Source organism: Bubalus kerabau, chromosome 17 (genome assembly GCF_029407905.1).
Source record: "Bubalus kerabau isolate K-KA32 ecotype Philippines breed swamp buffalo chromosome 17, PCC_UOA_SB_1v2, whole genome shotgun sequence".
NCBI classification, from domain to species: domain Eukaryota; kingdom Metazoa; phylum Chordata; class Mammalia; order Artiodactyla; family Bovidae; genus Bubalus; species Bubalus kerabau.
In genome coordinates, this window is record NC_073640.1 from 41141337 (window position 1) to 41157732 (window position 16396).

The window sequence follows — 16396 nt, forward strand, 5'->3', positions numbered from 1 at the left end:
TATTGTGCTGCTAAATCCACTTTCTATTTTGCATTTTCTTATGTTGTAATGCAAAGTCACACTTTAAACCCGAGTATTTTCAGCATGCCATTCTGTATTATTGATCTTAGTATATGACATTCACATGAGGAGAGATTATTCACACCTGGTAAGTATCTTGTTCATCTTTGGAAAATAATTATGACCAGTGGTGATGACTGCAGGGCTTATAGAAATAGAAGTGTTATAGAAATAGAAGAAAACAATGTGAGACGCTTCTGGGAAACAGAGATGTGAAAAAAAAAAGGGTTCATCACTGAGTTATGCATAAGAGAATTTAAAACAACTTAAATATCCAACAAGGGGGTTGTATTAAAATAAGACGTAGTTTGTCCATATAATGGTGTCCTGTGAAGCCATGTGAAGTGATAAAGAAATGAAAAGTATATACAATGTATTAATAAGTGGCTTTTTAAAGTTTAAAAATAGTATAGATAGGAGATCCCAATTTTGTTTCAAAATCTATTTAAAAATTCAATTTCAAAAATAAAGCATATAGTCATATATAAACCATCTATTTTTATACACTAAAATTGTAACTGTGAACAGAGGTATGGCAGTTTTTTTATATTTTCTTCTTTGTGTTTTTTATATTTTCCAAATGTTCCACAATGGTCACATATCTTTTATAAGCAGAAGAAAAAAAAAAAAAACAACACGGTATACATATATATATATATATATATATATATATATATATATTTATTTCTTACAAGGCAAGAAACAGGCAGCAATCTGATGTACAGAATTACTTTTATTTTTGAACCATTTGGCTTTAATGCCACCAATTTTGTAATCCTAGAAGCATGTTTATCTAGTAAACCCTGTTTTCCATTATGATCATGACCATGGGTTGGGATGTTGTGATTAGTCAAATCTTCTTAGAACTATCCCACATGGAGTACCAGTTTTCAGAGAATTCAAATATAAATACATGAAACTAGGCAATATAAAAAATAATTTAATCTTCCTGAGTTGATTCAAAAGGAATCTCATAATCCCTTAGTGCTCCAATATTCTTTTCATTTTGAATGTCAATGACCTCTGAGGAGAGGAAGCATAGAGGTGAGAGTTAATAGCTATGTCCGGTTCAATGCCCAGCTCAACTTCTCCCTGAAGACTTTCTGGCCCATGCATCCCACTGATGGCTCCCCCTCTGAGTTCTAGGGCTTTTAGAGGATATACCTCCTCCTTGGGCTTTCTGTCAGCTTCTTCCCTGCCTCTGGGTCTCCCAGGTCCTCATCCTGGACTCCCTAAGACCTTCATCCTGACCAAAGGAGAAAGCACAGCCTCAAGCTCTATCTTCCAGGGAGATCAGAATTAAGTCAAGTTCAGGACCCAAGATATAGTGGCTCAGTTACAACAACACTGTTCTGAAATGATTCCTTGTCTAAGATTCCTTGTCCCTAATGAATTCCAAGGTGCATTGGTTCTAGGGGTCAGCCCTTGGGTTCTGCTCAGGCTGCTATTAATATAACACAAATACCATAGACAGAGTGGCTTATAAACAACAGGAATTTATTTGTCTCAGATCTGGAGGCTGGAAAGTCTCAGATCAAGGTGCTAGCAGGTTCAGGGGCCAGTTAGGGCCCACTTTCCCATTCATAGCTGACCCTCTTCTCACTGTGTTCTCACATGACAGAAGGGGGAAGTGAGGTCTTCAAGATCTATTTCATGAGGGCTCTAATCCCATTCATGAGGACTATACTTTTATGATCTGACACCTCCCAAAGGCCCCATCTTCTAACATCGCCACATTGGAGATTAGGTTTTAACATATGGACCTGGTGGTGAGTAGGGGTGGGGGACACACACAAACCTTCAGTCTACAGTAATTACTTTGTTCTTAGTGACTGACCCTTCCCAGGGCTACAGCTTTCCCCAAATGGTATATGCCCAACAGTTCCCTAGAACTGCTTGCTCCCTACATAAATCTCCCTCACACACATACATCCCCATCCCCAGTGTGCCATCAAATAGGGTTCAGGGACTCTTCTACCTATAGAGCACCTACAGGAAAGTTAGAAAATGGAGATCATTCTCGAAAGACAAACACAAGAATGCAAGTCCTCTGGATGAACACAGCCCCACAAACCCTTGGCAGGCAGAGCACAGCACACATGCTTTTCAGCATACAGCAGCTCCCTTGAGTAGGTATCTTTGTATACTGAACACAGCAGCGTTGAGGGATTCCATAGTCCACGAATTTTAGAGAATACTGCATACTGTGTCTGTCCTTTTGGGGCTTCAGAATGCACATGGGTGTGTTAAAGGGCTCTGCCAAGACCTGTACACCAAGATCTATTTGACTTCCTTTAACCTCACCTCTGACCACATTTCTCAGACTTATTTGTCAATGAAGCCCATTCCTTTTTTCATGGTTTACAGTTCACCTGGCTTTTCCCCCAAATATATTTTGCAGAGGAACTCTTACCCAGCTTTCTGGGACCCTGCTGACCAGAGAAGGCAGCCTTCAAGCTCTCACCCCGCTGAAGTCTGGATAGGGCCAGTCCAGAAGCAGCCATCACAGGTTCTCTACTGTCAGCCTTGCAGGCCATTCATTCCTTTGTGTTCAGGATCTCTTACCACCAACCATTTGTCCAAACAGTGATAGGAAATTGCAATATCCCTCAAACAAATAGGCTCACAGTCCAGCAGGACCTTGGCTGTCAACTGGGCTTATTTGGGTCCCTGTTCTGCTCCAAGCGTCAGATCTCACCTGGTCTCCTCCTGTTGCATCGTCTGACACATCCAAAGACCATGTGCGCTAGTTATTTTGCGTAATTCTTTCATGAGCATGAACCCATCAGGCAGTCTTGACTTCGTGCCTCTAGTGCCAGGACATGTTGACAGATGACTGAGAGGAAAATACATTAAGAGTGTGACTTGTTGAAAGCAACTGCAACAATAGATCTGTATGTTGTTTCTACGAATTTCTGTTACCATGAAGAGAAGCAAAAATCAGATCTAAGAAGCCAAATGTCCATCAACAGATGAATGCATTAATAGAACATGGTGTATCTGTACAGTGGACTATTACTCGACCATAAAAGGGAATGAACTGCTGATACACACTACAATACAAATGAATCTTAAAGACGCAAAGTAGGAGCCAGCCACAAAAGGCCACACACCGTGTGGTTCCATTCATATGAAATATCCAGAAGAGGCAAATGCACAGATAGATGGGAAGCATACTTTTGGTTACCAGACCAGCTGGGGTGAAGAGGGGATGGGGAGTGGCTGCAAATCGGTGCAGTTTCCATGTGTGATGTGGAGAAGGGCTGGGCTTGGCAGTGATGGTTGCACAACATTGTAAACAACCTGAAGCCACCGAATTTTGCACTATAAAGTGGTTAAAATGACGCATTTTATGTGTTCTTAGCACAATTTAAAAAACAAATCAAACTAACTCTAAGAAAGTTCTGGGTACTGTAGAGAAATTTCCTGGATGTAGCCCAGCATTATTTTCCATAATCCTCATCCAAAAAGTTTCTTTAGGCAGGTTAATTGTTGCCTCTCTGTTGTGAGGTTTTAAGACTGGAATTCCTTTTAACCTTGTGGGCCAAAGAATACTGAGCAGTTTCCTTTTTCTTATGTAGGCATGGTTATGATGCATTATAGGCTTTTCTAGTGAGCTATCTCTGGCCTTCTAATATATATAAATCTCAGTAGGGCCGCACCTTGTACCATTCTGGGTACCCCTTTTTGCAGGATGAGTGATTCCAAAGCTATGCTAAGTATGGGGAAATTAAAAAGACATGAGAATTGGTGGAGAGGATATAGTGACATAAAAGCTTTCACTCCCAGAATAAAACTGGAGGAAACCGTCACTTCTGTACTCTAGAAATGACTCATGAACAATATAAATCACCAATCAATCTCTTTCTGAAAAAGTCCTGGGATGTATAGGTTAAAAGAAATTGGATTTTTTTTTAGGTTAACTACAAAGCCACCAGCAGGGGGAAGTATACAAAGAGATGTCAGGATGGCCTTGGGGCCCCAAAATGTCCTGGGCTCCTCTGTAAACAGGGAGGCTTCTTTTGCGCCTTCAGTAGGAAAAATAGCCCTATTGTGAACCTGTGAGAGAAACAACCTTTAATCCTTGCAAAGCCCAATAATATTATGTATATTGACTAAAACCCTGTAGAGTGGGCCTGACGGGGTTTTTTCATTACCACGGTACATTGTAACCTAGCTACCTTTGAAAAGTAACCAACATTGAGAGGCACTTGACATTTGCAAAGTATTATGGGTGTCCTCTCTATGTCCTCTCAAGTTCCCAAATTTACAATGGTCTTAATTTAAAAGTTAAGCCGGGGGATCAATTGCTTAGTGTAGGGCCAGGCTGCCCTTTTTAAAACAAAACAAAAAATATCAAACCCCTGTGGGCCAGTGTGACCTGACTTCCTCATGCGGCTCAGGTTTTGGTGGGTTGCATGTTGTCTCGTGTTTAATTTTGAAGGAAGGTGTCTGAACCCCCAGTTGGACGGTCATGTTCCACTCTTCCAGGTGTTGCTGAGATGTACGAAGGCAGCAGCAGCTGGTAATGAGTTGGCGAAAATGAAAAAGGAACATAAGTAGCTTCTTTAGCAAATCCCCTGGAAATGACATGGATCCTTGAGAATCGATAACATCGATCTATTCCAGGGCTACAGCCCTGCTCCATCTGACTCATCTGCAGTGTCAGCCCAGGGAGAACAGCAACATTATTACCGTCAAAACTGCAACCAAATCAACTGGGAAAATCAAACTCCAGCCTGCCTTCAGCTCCCTCTGTTTGGGCAATGGCCATGGGTCAACATTAGAGCAAGGATCAGGCTGAAATCCCAGGGGAGAACTTAAGTGGGCCATGGCCTTGCTTTCAGAACATATCTTTATGACCTTCAGTGATATTTGCACCACTGTCTACCTCCTACTGAAACTCCAATCATTGTGTAAACCTAGACTCCTGACCTGGGAAACTGGGGAATCGAAGTTACTTTTTAGAAAATGTTCAGATGACATTTGAGTCTGTTGTAAGCAAGTGGTCTGTTAATGTTTCCTACCAAAATCAGGCAGGCTGATTACTAAGTAAAAGTAAAAATTCAATTTGTTTACCATAGGCTAGTGCTTAGATTACAGAGATGAATGGGCTGACTCTTGACTCTGAAGTTCACAGTCTTTCGGAGATAGATGGAATACTAGTGATACCCAGTATGGAGGCTACAGTGGTAGCAGATCATGAGACCACTCTGGAAACCCAAAGGAAGAAAACCAATTCAGTTTGAGAAGGTTTTACAGAAAGACTGACATCAAGGCTGGCTTGGGATGGACTTTGAGTGCCATGGTAAAGAGTTTGGACTTGCCCTATACGTGCCAGGTAGGCCATGAAGCAAGAGACTAACATAATAACATGGCAGTTTAAGATAACCAGGTTGCAAGTGTATCAGTCAGCTATTGCCACAGTAGTGCTGTGTAACAAACCTTCCCAAAAGCATAGTGTCTGAAAACAGCAAACGTTTGTTTTCCCCTTGTATGTCTATAGTTCAGCTTTGGCTCTGCTCTGCTTGTCTGGAATCAGCTGGGCTTAGCTCCAGGCTGTAAGATGCATTCAAGTCAGCTTCAAGTGTTTTGTCATTCTGTGACCAGTCACTATGTAGGGCATTTTGTTCCTGTAGCATATCAACAGAGCATAACAGTGGGAACAGGAAAATGCAGTGCCTCTTGGGTCTCGAGAGCTAGCACCCATGGGCACGCATGCACACACACACTCACATTTCGTTAGTCAAAGTCACACATTAATTCAATGAGGAAATGCACTCCACTTCTAGTGGGAGGAACCTCAGTCACAAGGCAAAGAGTGTGGATGTATAATCCAAATACAGAGAGGGCATGAAGAATGGTGAACAGTGATTCACTCCACCACACCAGAAGAGAACAAGTTGGAGTGAAGAAACCATAGGCAGTTTATGTGGAATATGCTTTGTGTAAAACAGAAGGAAACAATCCATTGAGCGACGCAGAGGACTTTTCTGAAGCTGCACAGTCCAACCAAGTTGGCCTCACCCATCTAATCAGAACAGGGAGAAAACTCTAGCTAGAACATTATTAAATGGTTGGTTGAAACATTTAGGAATTCCTGGTTGAATTATGGTCTTGGCAGCAGCTGCCTTCCAGACCCATCTGGTTTGAATTGGCAAAACTGCAGCTGTGCTTGTTGGTATGGGTGAGCCTTTCTTTTGAGTAATGGGTCTGCATGGAAGGGGTGGAGAAAGGGAAGAGAAGGATGAAACTGTTGTCATGAAAAATGGGTAGAGAGAACAAGAGACCTACTACTGTTTTGCTTTGCAACATGGAATCGGGCCTGTGGTTCTGGACTGGAGGACAGATTCTTGCAGGATTACTGGGTCCCCTCTGCTTCTCTGGAGCTATTGTACCCAGTAGATGCTGTCACATCACATACTTGGGTTATGAATTGATTGTTTTGCTTTTATGAGGCTGGTATAATTAGTTTCACATTTTTAATTTATAGCATCAGCTAAGCTTTTTAATCCGTTATTTATGGCAAAGACCTAAGAACTAAATTGCCTCCTGCCCTACTCCCAGAAAGCATTTCAGTCCCACAGTTTGTAATCAGTTGTTTGGCTAAGACATGTGGCCTGCTTAAAGGAAAACTTTTCTCACAGACGAGTTGCTGCAACTTCTTTGGATTTCTTCTGACGTGAGCCCTGGAAACCTTGAAAAAAATAAAGCCTCAAATGTTTAAATGGAGTCATGTTTGTCTAAAGTCCTGCATTAGGAGAAAGTGGAACTGGCAGGGATGAGAAAATCATGCCAGAAAAGTTCCATTTCAAGAAAGAGTCTTGTGTTGGGTCATGTTTTCTATCTTTGGCCGCCCCCATGCGGTACTCAGGTACTCAGGTGTATTGTATTGTGGTTTTGTTTTGTCTTTTTTTTCCCCTGCAACAACTAAGGAGTGTTGAGTGTGTAAGAAGTGAACTCAGGAAACCAGGATATGTGAGGAGAGATCTGTGCTGGGAATCAGGGGTCTTGGACATTGGGCGAGTGATGGATGAAGCCCCCAGCAGACTCAGAAAGCATCCGGTATACTTCTAGCTGATTTCCTAGGACTCCTGAAGCATTCGTCTAGTCTGATTTGAGACAGCAGCCACAAGTTTTCTGAAAACTCCTGTTGAGTAGTATTGATAGCCACACCATAAGTCACTTTTTTAAAAAAAATCCCAGTCACACTTGTAGATCTGGAAAGACAGGATATGCCATAGCTCACATTCAGCTCTGCTGCTGAGGTGGCATGGGGCGGGGGACATGGACGGCTTCCAGACTGGTAGCCCCCTTGGCAGCTTGAGCTGTAAGCTGCAGTCTCGGCTTCAATCCCGACTTTGATTCTTTGCCCAAGTCCATTTGAGCTGGAGTGTTGAAGGGTTAAAGATGAAGAACCAGACTGTGGCAGGAGCAGCTCCTACAGGACAAAGGAAGGCATTGATGCCGAGCTGGGGGTCCTCCCCCTCCCCCCTCCCCCACTGAGGCTGAGGGGTCTCAGTGTTTACTGAATGTTAAATAAATACCAATTGAATCGTATGTTTAATGAGGTGTATCAAACATGTAATAAGATACATATCTATTAAACAGTTGTGAAATCTCAGTAAATATGTTCTTAATAATAAAGGATGCAGATGGCTTACAGATTGGACCAAAGAACAAAGGCTAAAGGAGCTTATGGAAGGAATAGGAGAGCCATCTTCTGAAAATTGAGAAGACAGCTGATTTTCAGCCAGAATTTGATACATGTATCTGCGCTCAACAAAAGCAGAAATGGGACCCGGGCCCACAGAGGAGAGGACTATAAACTTCGAAACCTAAAGACCAGGAGGAAAGGTGACTAAAATTAAAGACAGAAAAATGGTTGCTCACAAAAATGTCAGCAGGATTTTAAATATACCTTCAGGTTTTAGCAGGGTGCAATTCTTAGTATCCCATATTTACCCCTTGAACGTCCCATACTGCAGGGACTAGCCAAGTATTAGAAAACAAGCGAGTCACATGATATGTAGGTAAAGGATTATTAACTTGTTTTTCTTTCTCTAAAAAGTGGTAATTATCATATTATATTGCAATATGCTATTGAAGTTACATCAGAAAACTACTATTGAAAACTGATCTCTTTCTCCATGCACACAAGGTCAGGCTGAGAGTCTGGTTAAGCATGATTGTTTGCCAGACAATTGGTGCTTAGAGTTGAGAGAAAAGAGGGAGAAAGCAGAATCTGCAGGGAAGAGGTAGGGTGGCTTCCAGTGAATTCTGAAATAAACATGAAGCTTATGACCACATTTCCCAACCATTCTCGAGTCTTTGCACAGAACAAAAATTACCCCCTTTTGTTCATCACACTGGAATAATCAAAGCCTAGGTGCTATCGGCATGAGGCCTCTGACCAGGCATTGCCCTACCATCTTGAGGGCAAAAACATTACTATCGCATCATACTGTATGGGAAGCTATGTCCTAGGCCTTACAGAGAACTAGAGCTCCCAGACCCCAAACCTAACATTCTGTCTTTCTGATCAGAAACTATTCCAGCTTTTAAAGTAGTCAAAAAGTGTGCAGATGTATATACAAGCATAATAATTGACATTTGGATTGCTTTCTATCTGTTTGACATTGTTCTAAGTGTCTACATGTATTAATTTATTTTAATAACACAGTAACTATGAGCTCAATGTTATCATTATCTCCACTTAAGAAATGAGGGAATTGGGGGGATACAGAAAGGCACTTCCCCAATACCCCCTAGTTGGTCAATGGCGGCACTGAGGTTCAAGGCCAGCTAATTTGACTGGAGAGGACATATTTGCAACCCTGACTCTCTATTGATCCTTTCTAAGAATTTTAGAGTTGTGGGTCACAAAGAAAAGCCCAATTGTGCTATATATTGAGGTTAAACCCTGTAGGGCAGCTCATAGCCCCAGGCATACGGGTGGGGACAGAGTAGCAGGTGGGCTGCGTGGCTCCACATCGCCCACTCTGGAGCACATTCACACTATACCCATGTTCTGTGGCACAGCAGACGGGAGGTCCTCTCTCTATAGCTCTCGGATGTTCATAGCAGAGTTGTTTACAACATCAGACCAAATGCTATAGGCAGACTAGGTGCATAATAGAAGTGGATCAAGTCCGTATGCTAACATCTAGGGAACCTTTACAAAGTTTGATATAAAGGCATTTGTTGGCAAGGAGAGATGTTCATGATATAAAACGTAGAAAAAAAAAAGGACATGGTAAAACAGGATATAACATTTGATCTTATTTTCGTTTTTTAAAAAAGGAGATGGATAGATAGATCCATCTAGAGAGAGACAGAGAGAGAGAGGGAAACAGGCTTATAGAATAGTCACCAAATGTTTACAGCTGTGATCTCAGGATAATGGGCTTACAGGTGTTTTGTTGTTGTTCCTTTGTTTTCTCTGTCCTTTTTCTATAATGAACATGGATGACTGGAAAGTTTTTAATAAAAAGTCACCTGTTGAATTCCTACAGAATTATTAATGTTCAGGTTCCCTTTCAGTCTAAACATAGTTTCCCCAGACCAACGACTTTCAAACTTTCACTGTCGTTGTTTTAGCAGCAGAATTCTTTTTCTAATAAAATCTCACTCATAGCTTCAATATATAAAAACAGATCAAATAGAACTTCTTTGATTGAAGCCAGATGTGGGGCCCAAAGCCCACCACCCACTTAACTGCCCCCTTCCCATCACCCCAATTCCTAAATGGGCATTGTTCACAAAATGCTGCCCTGGACCACTATGTGAGAATCGTGCTAGCCTGAAAAACATGCTTGGAAGGAATAAATATGTTTAAATAATCAAATAATAATTGAGAAAATAATAGAAAACTTGATTATTTAAAAAGATAGATTCTTTGTAATTTAAATTTAAATGCGTAGATTTTTGCCAGATCCTACTCTGTGGACACTTTGTAGGGGTCACCAAGTGGTTTATTCATGTGGCAGCCTCCTTGCATCCAACATGACGCCTTTATCACAGATAGAAGTGATACCTGTTTTGTAGTTTTACTTCTTCTGTTTGATTTCTGCTCATTCCTATACTGTCCTTAAGTGTCACTGAACTTCAAAAAGAGTCCAGAAAGAAGCCCAACACCCACTTTCCGGCACCTTGTTTAAGCTTGCTTTCATGGTATTTACATGCCTCTTAAAGAGGCAAGCAAATTGTAGTTGGTAGAAAAAGATTTTAAAGAAAACTGAATCGTTGATCCGAAGAACACAGAAACACTAATTTGAAAACATACATACACCTTTGTGTTCACTGCATTTTTTATAATAGCCAAAATAGGGAAATAACAGCCTCTGTGTTCATTAGTGGCTAACTGGATAAAGAAGATGAGATACACACACACACACACACACACACACACACACACACACACACAGTGGAATACTACTCAGCCCTGGAAAAATAAATGAAGTCTTGCATTTTGCAACAATATGGGTGGACCTTAAAGGTATCATGTTAAGTGAAATAAGTCAAATGGAGAAAGACAAATGCCATATGATTTCTTTCGAATATGGAATCTTAAACAAAAGAATGAAAAAAGAAAGTTAAACAAAACAAACTTAAAGGTACAGAGATCAGATGTGTGGTTATCCGAGGGGAAGGGGAATGGGGCGCTGGGCAAAATGGGTGAAGGAGGGCAACTGTATGGTGACGGATGGTAGCTAGATTTGTGTACTCCCTTTGTCCTGCATACAGATGTCAAACGATAATGTTGTGCACCTGAAACTTATATAACAAAAAAGTAAGAAACGTGGGTTTTTTAATGCAATTTGGTCACCAACAATCAACATTTGTGTCTGGTAAAAACGGCAGTATAAGACAGACGAGAATTGAGCCTCAAGACTGCCCTAATGTGAACTTTGGGTCTCAGCCTCATCCTCAAACAGTGAACCAAAGAGGTATCTTTCTGCTTTTCTTTATCATTCATTCTCCAGAGGAAAGCTGAGTAGATCCCTAAGAATTAGGTGAGTGATCATTCACCCACGATCAGAGGGCTATTGTTTCATTATCTTTGTTTCCTAACTCTTCTGGAAATCAAAATAATATTTGAAAATATACCTTTCTGAAAAAAGATGCCAAGATATCCCCACCTCTCTCCTCTTTTCATCACTTTCTCATCTGCCATTTCTGCTGTTCTCCTGCATCCCACGTTAAGAGTAGCCTCGTGACTCTTAGAAAGGATTAATTGTGACATGGTGAGCTCAACTCCACTGAGCTGAGTTGAAATCTCGTTCTGGATGCTACAGGTTATTAGGGTTAGCCGAAAGAATGCACATTTATTTACTGAAGGTACTTTATAAATCAATACCTTGTTTCTGAATTCAGGTCAATAGGAATAACTCTGAAACACAACCAACAACTACAGCAACCCTAAAACAGCACTTTCAACTTATTGATTTTCAGAAAAGTATCTTTTCCTGGCATTCTTCACACACCCTTGATAAGCAGCTCAATGCAATCACAAATTTAATGGATTTCCAACCCCCCCTTCCCAAATATATATTTTTATATATTGTCAACATGCCTTTAAATTGCAGCCAGTTAAATTCTTGAAAAAGATAATTTGGGCGGGGGATGAAAGATGGGAGTTTGCATTTATTTCTTCCCAGTTTTATGGGCAGGTATTTTGCTGATTCATTGCTGGAGCACAGCTAACCAGATCCACCAGCTGTTTACCATTTAATTTCTTCAGTCTTTGGGTGCCTGTGGATATTTCTCTCGGAGAAGACAATGGCACCCCACTCCAGTACTCTTGCCTGGAAAATCCCATGGATGGAGGAGCCTGGAAGGCTACAGTCATGGGCTCGCTGAGGGTCAGACACGACTGAGCGACTTCACTTTCACTTTTCACTTTTCACTTTCACGCATTGGAGAAGGAAATGGCAACCCACTCCAGTATTCTTGCCTGGAGAATCCCAGGGACGGGGGAGCCTGGTGGGCTGCCGTCTATGGGGTTGCACAGAGTCAGACACGACTGAAGTGACTTAGTAGTAGTTGTAGTAGATATTTCTCTAACTTCACTGAAAAAAATGTATTTCTTCTTGTGCAACAGTATTTATTAAGTACTTAATTGGAGATAGTCTTGACCTGGGGCACTTCAAAAAGCAAAAGTAGCTGGAATAATTCTTACCTTCCTTTGAGGCCAGGTATTTTTAAGCCGGGGTACCAAAAGTTGTTCACACACTACTGTGTGTGTGTGTGCACGTGTGTATACATGTGTGTGCATGCTCCTTTCTTGAAGAAAGGAGAACATGCGTGGTTCTTGGAAGAGCCATGACCCTGAAAAAGACATTAAGTGCTCTAAAGCAGCATTTCTCAAAGTGTGGTCTGGGAACCCCTGGGTTTCCTGTGGTCTCTGAGGTCGAATGATTTACATATTAATACAAAAACATTATTTTTCACTCTTAATCTCTCACAAATGTACAGTGGAGTTTTTGATGTATTATACTGCAACAAATTAAACGTAGAGGCATCATCTGAAAATCCAGCTGTCTTCTCTTAAACTAGGTGTTAGAGATTTATAAAAATGTGGCACAGTGGCACTCTTCTCACTAAATTATTTTGGTTTGGGCAGTATAATTATTTTTCTGAAAGTATATTACTTACGTTAATGTACCATGGGATTATTTTTTTAATGAATTAATATGTACTTTTTTTCCAAACTCTAGTATACCCGTAAATATAACCTAGACAAACAAAACTCTTTAGCATCCTTAGTAATATATAAGATTGTAATTAAGCCCTGAGACCAAAAAAGTTTGAGAATCATTCCTTCAGAAGATGTGGGGATTTCTCTAAGCAATACTAATATAAGTAAAAATAAAAACAGGCTGATAGTTTTACAAGTAGGCAGTTGTGCTATACCTAATGCATTGGGTTGACTCATATGAAATTGTCAACGTGGAACCGTTATTCGCCTATAAGAATGGTCATTTCATGTGGTAAACCTAGTAAAAAGATATTGTTATCAATCTAACAGTTGGGCTATGTTTACCTTGGTTCCTCATTTCTCAAAAATTGAATCATCTCATTTCAGCTCAGAGGCTCTTCACACAAGTATACCGGCTCGTGCTTCACACGAGTGGCTGCTGGCAGTGTACACAGAGGGTAGTAGTGAGAATGTCTAGGAAAAGGGCAGCTTCCCTAATTCCGTAGGATAGATTCCTCGCAGTAGAACTACTGGGCCAAGAAGCTTGAACTTACGTTTAACTCTTTATTACCAAACTGTTTTCCAGAAAGTTGTGCTAATTTACATTCCCATCTGCCATGTTGTAGAGGCTGCTTTACTTCTCTGCACCACAACTGGGCTTTCTCTCTTTATCTCTTACTTATCCTCCCCTCTCCCTTCCTCACATCGCTTACCCTCTGCTCTCCTCTGTTTTCCAAATGAACTTAACAGGAAAAATATTATCTTATTTTAATTTGCATGATTTTGATCTTTTAATGACTGGCAGGTATTGTTTTCCCAAATATTCATTGCTGGCCACCAACTGTGCCTCTCCAGTGAGTCACTTTTATTTTCAAACCTTAATATCCCTCAGTTCAGTCTCTCAGTCATGTCCAGCTCTTTGCAACCCCATGGACTGCAGCTCTCCAGCCCTCCCTATCCATCACCAACTCCCGAAGTTTACTCAAATTCATGTCCATTGAGTCGGTGATGCCATCCAACCATCTCATCCTCTGTCATCCCCTTCTCCTCCCACCTTCAATCTTTCCCAGCATCAAAGTCTTTTCAAATGAGTCAGTTCTTCACATCAGGTGGCCAAAGTATTGTAGTCTGTAGTTAGAAAATGAGCAAAGCTCACTGGTCTGCAGTACATGGAACACATTTTTTTGGTTTCATTATTACCTATTTGCAAAACAAATGAGCTAATGCCAATCAAATGCCACTGTTCAAAGTATCTCTGGCCAGAAACATAAAATGTTGAAACCACAAGTAACCTTCTCATTAGACCCTGCACTGGTCAATACCCCACTTGAGTCTAATTTGGAGCCCTATAATTTAAGAGGAAAGTGAAAAACTTAACTTCAAAAAAACAAGCAGTAACAGAAGAGTAAACTTGAAATAGTTCTTATTTAATTGGGAGACTAGTGCATATCGTCTAGTTCCTTGCTGGCACTTTCCTCTGGCTTGAAGTCTTTAGACAGTCTCTAGAAGTCTCTGGATAGCCTTTCTCTGTGTACGTGTATCAGCACATCTGAGATAGTACCTCTTAGAAGACAAAGGTCGTGTTTAGTTCTCTTTTTATAATTCTGCACAAATAGATCCTTTCTAAGCATTCTGTTTTGTTGTATATTGAGATTGCGGCCACATGTAAGGAGAAGAAAAAAAAAGGAGAATGGGGAGAAAAATTATTGTGAATGTATTTAATAGAAAAATACTGAATACATGATAGTGAAGGAGAGGACTCCAGATGCCAGGAAGAATCTTTGAATGAAAAATCTTGAGAAATCCTTCTTATGATGTAACCATGCTATGGCCTAGACAGGAAAGGGAATAGTGAACTGTAAGCTTCCCTGGGGATATAAAGAGATCAAAATTGAAAGGGAAACACCCTGACATAAATGTCTAAAAACAGCAGACTCCCTGTTTTCCTGTGTTCTGTTGACCAGATCTCTTTATTAGCTATCTCCCAGGCCTCACCAGTATCAATAGTGGTTCATAATGATGGCCTGAGGGCACAGCAAGATCTTGAAGTGCCCTCTGACTCATCAAAGAAAGATTAAATTAAATGTATTTTGTTGGGGTCTAATTCTTTTAAAATTGGTAATCCATGTGTGGTATAGATGATAATTCCCTATTAATCCAATATTTTATTCGACCAGAGCAATCTTTGAGTCATCTATTTCCCACCCACAAGAAGGAGTTGATGCTAGTCTTTAAATGTCGTTGAGCGTTCATCAGTTGCGTCTCTATTATATGTCGCTCAAGGAATTTACATAAGCACAGCTGAGTATCTGTTGTTTCCTTGCTCTGTGTTAAAAGTTCATTTTTAAAGCCTCAAATTGCGATTTGTCAAAGTCCATTTGCCAGTTCTCTAACAATTTCAGCCAAATTGTAAATTGTATAACTGTCTGCATCATTTGCATACATAATCATGTTAGAGTGATGGTATAATCTAGGCACATCATTTATTAGAAGAGGGAACAATAGCAGCCAGCTTCCAATTCTTGGGATACTCAGGGTAATTTATTACATGGCTGATGTTTTCTTTCTAATTTCCACCAAATGATCTCTTTTAGAATGATGAGCACTAAGGACGGCTGTCCCTTGTGGATTATCTTTACTGCTTTCCTAATCTTGAATTGAGAGCCAAGACGAGCACCACATTACACGCCTGCTTCATTCATACACACACACACACACACACACACATGCACAGAGTAATTTCAGTCCAAACAATATCACAAGAGTTCAATGAAACATCCTCCTGAAATGGTGCCCTGTGTTAAATTAATTTGATCTCTGAGTCTAGTTATTGAGTATTCTTTTCTGTGCATTGACAATTTGCCAATTGCTTGCTTCCTATTTTTAATCAATCTTGCAGATAATTTACCAGCCAACTAAATCGTTTTACTGGCCTATCACACTTCTCTACTCGACAGAGAGCAAAAGTAAATACAATCAGTCGTGTGTTGCACCATAGGAAATTTATGATGACCCCAGGCAAGTAGCTTTCTGCAAGACTAATTTATGTATAGTCACATCTGTCACTGTAGCACTTGGACACATCTTAGGCTTTTTTATTAGTTATTCCTGGTAACAACCCTGTGAGATCACAAGGTGGGTCAGATATTCCCTTCCTCAAGAGGCCTCTGAAATATCATTCGATGCTGCTACATTTCAGGACTCAGTCCTCAAGTCAGGAGTTTGGTCCAGACCACTGATCGGAATCATCTTAAGTCCTAGGACTCAGAAGCTCTATCAGGCCCAAATTCATTACTCCATTTATTAATTCTTCCCCACAATAAATGTGGAGAGGAAATCACTTTCCTGGGGTCATAAAGGAATTTAGTTGTAGTAGGGATTAAACTTCCTTGTAAGTCAATGATTAACAAAGACTCAGACCTGGATTCTTATTCTGACTCAGCCATTTATTAATGGTGTGACTTTGGGCAAGTTGCCTCCCTTCTCTTGCAACATTGTCATCTTTTGAGAGCGAGGGAAACATTGCTTATCCTTTGGGCATTATTGTGAGTGTTGAAGTAGTAACAGGTCACTATCTGAGTGTTTTCTGGGCTAGGTTATTTATGCTCCTTCCTGTGTTTAATCCACAACACAGCC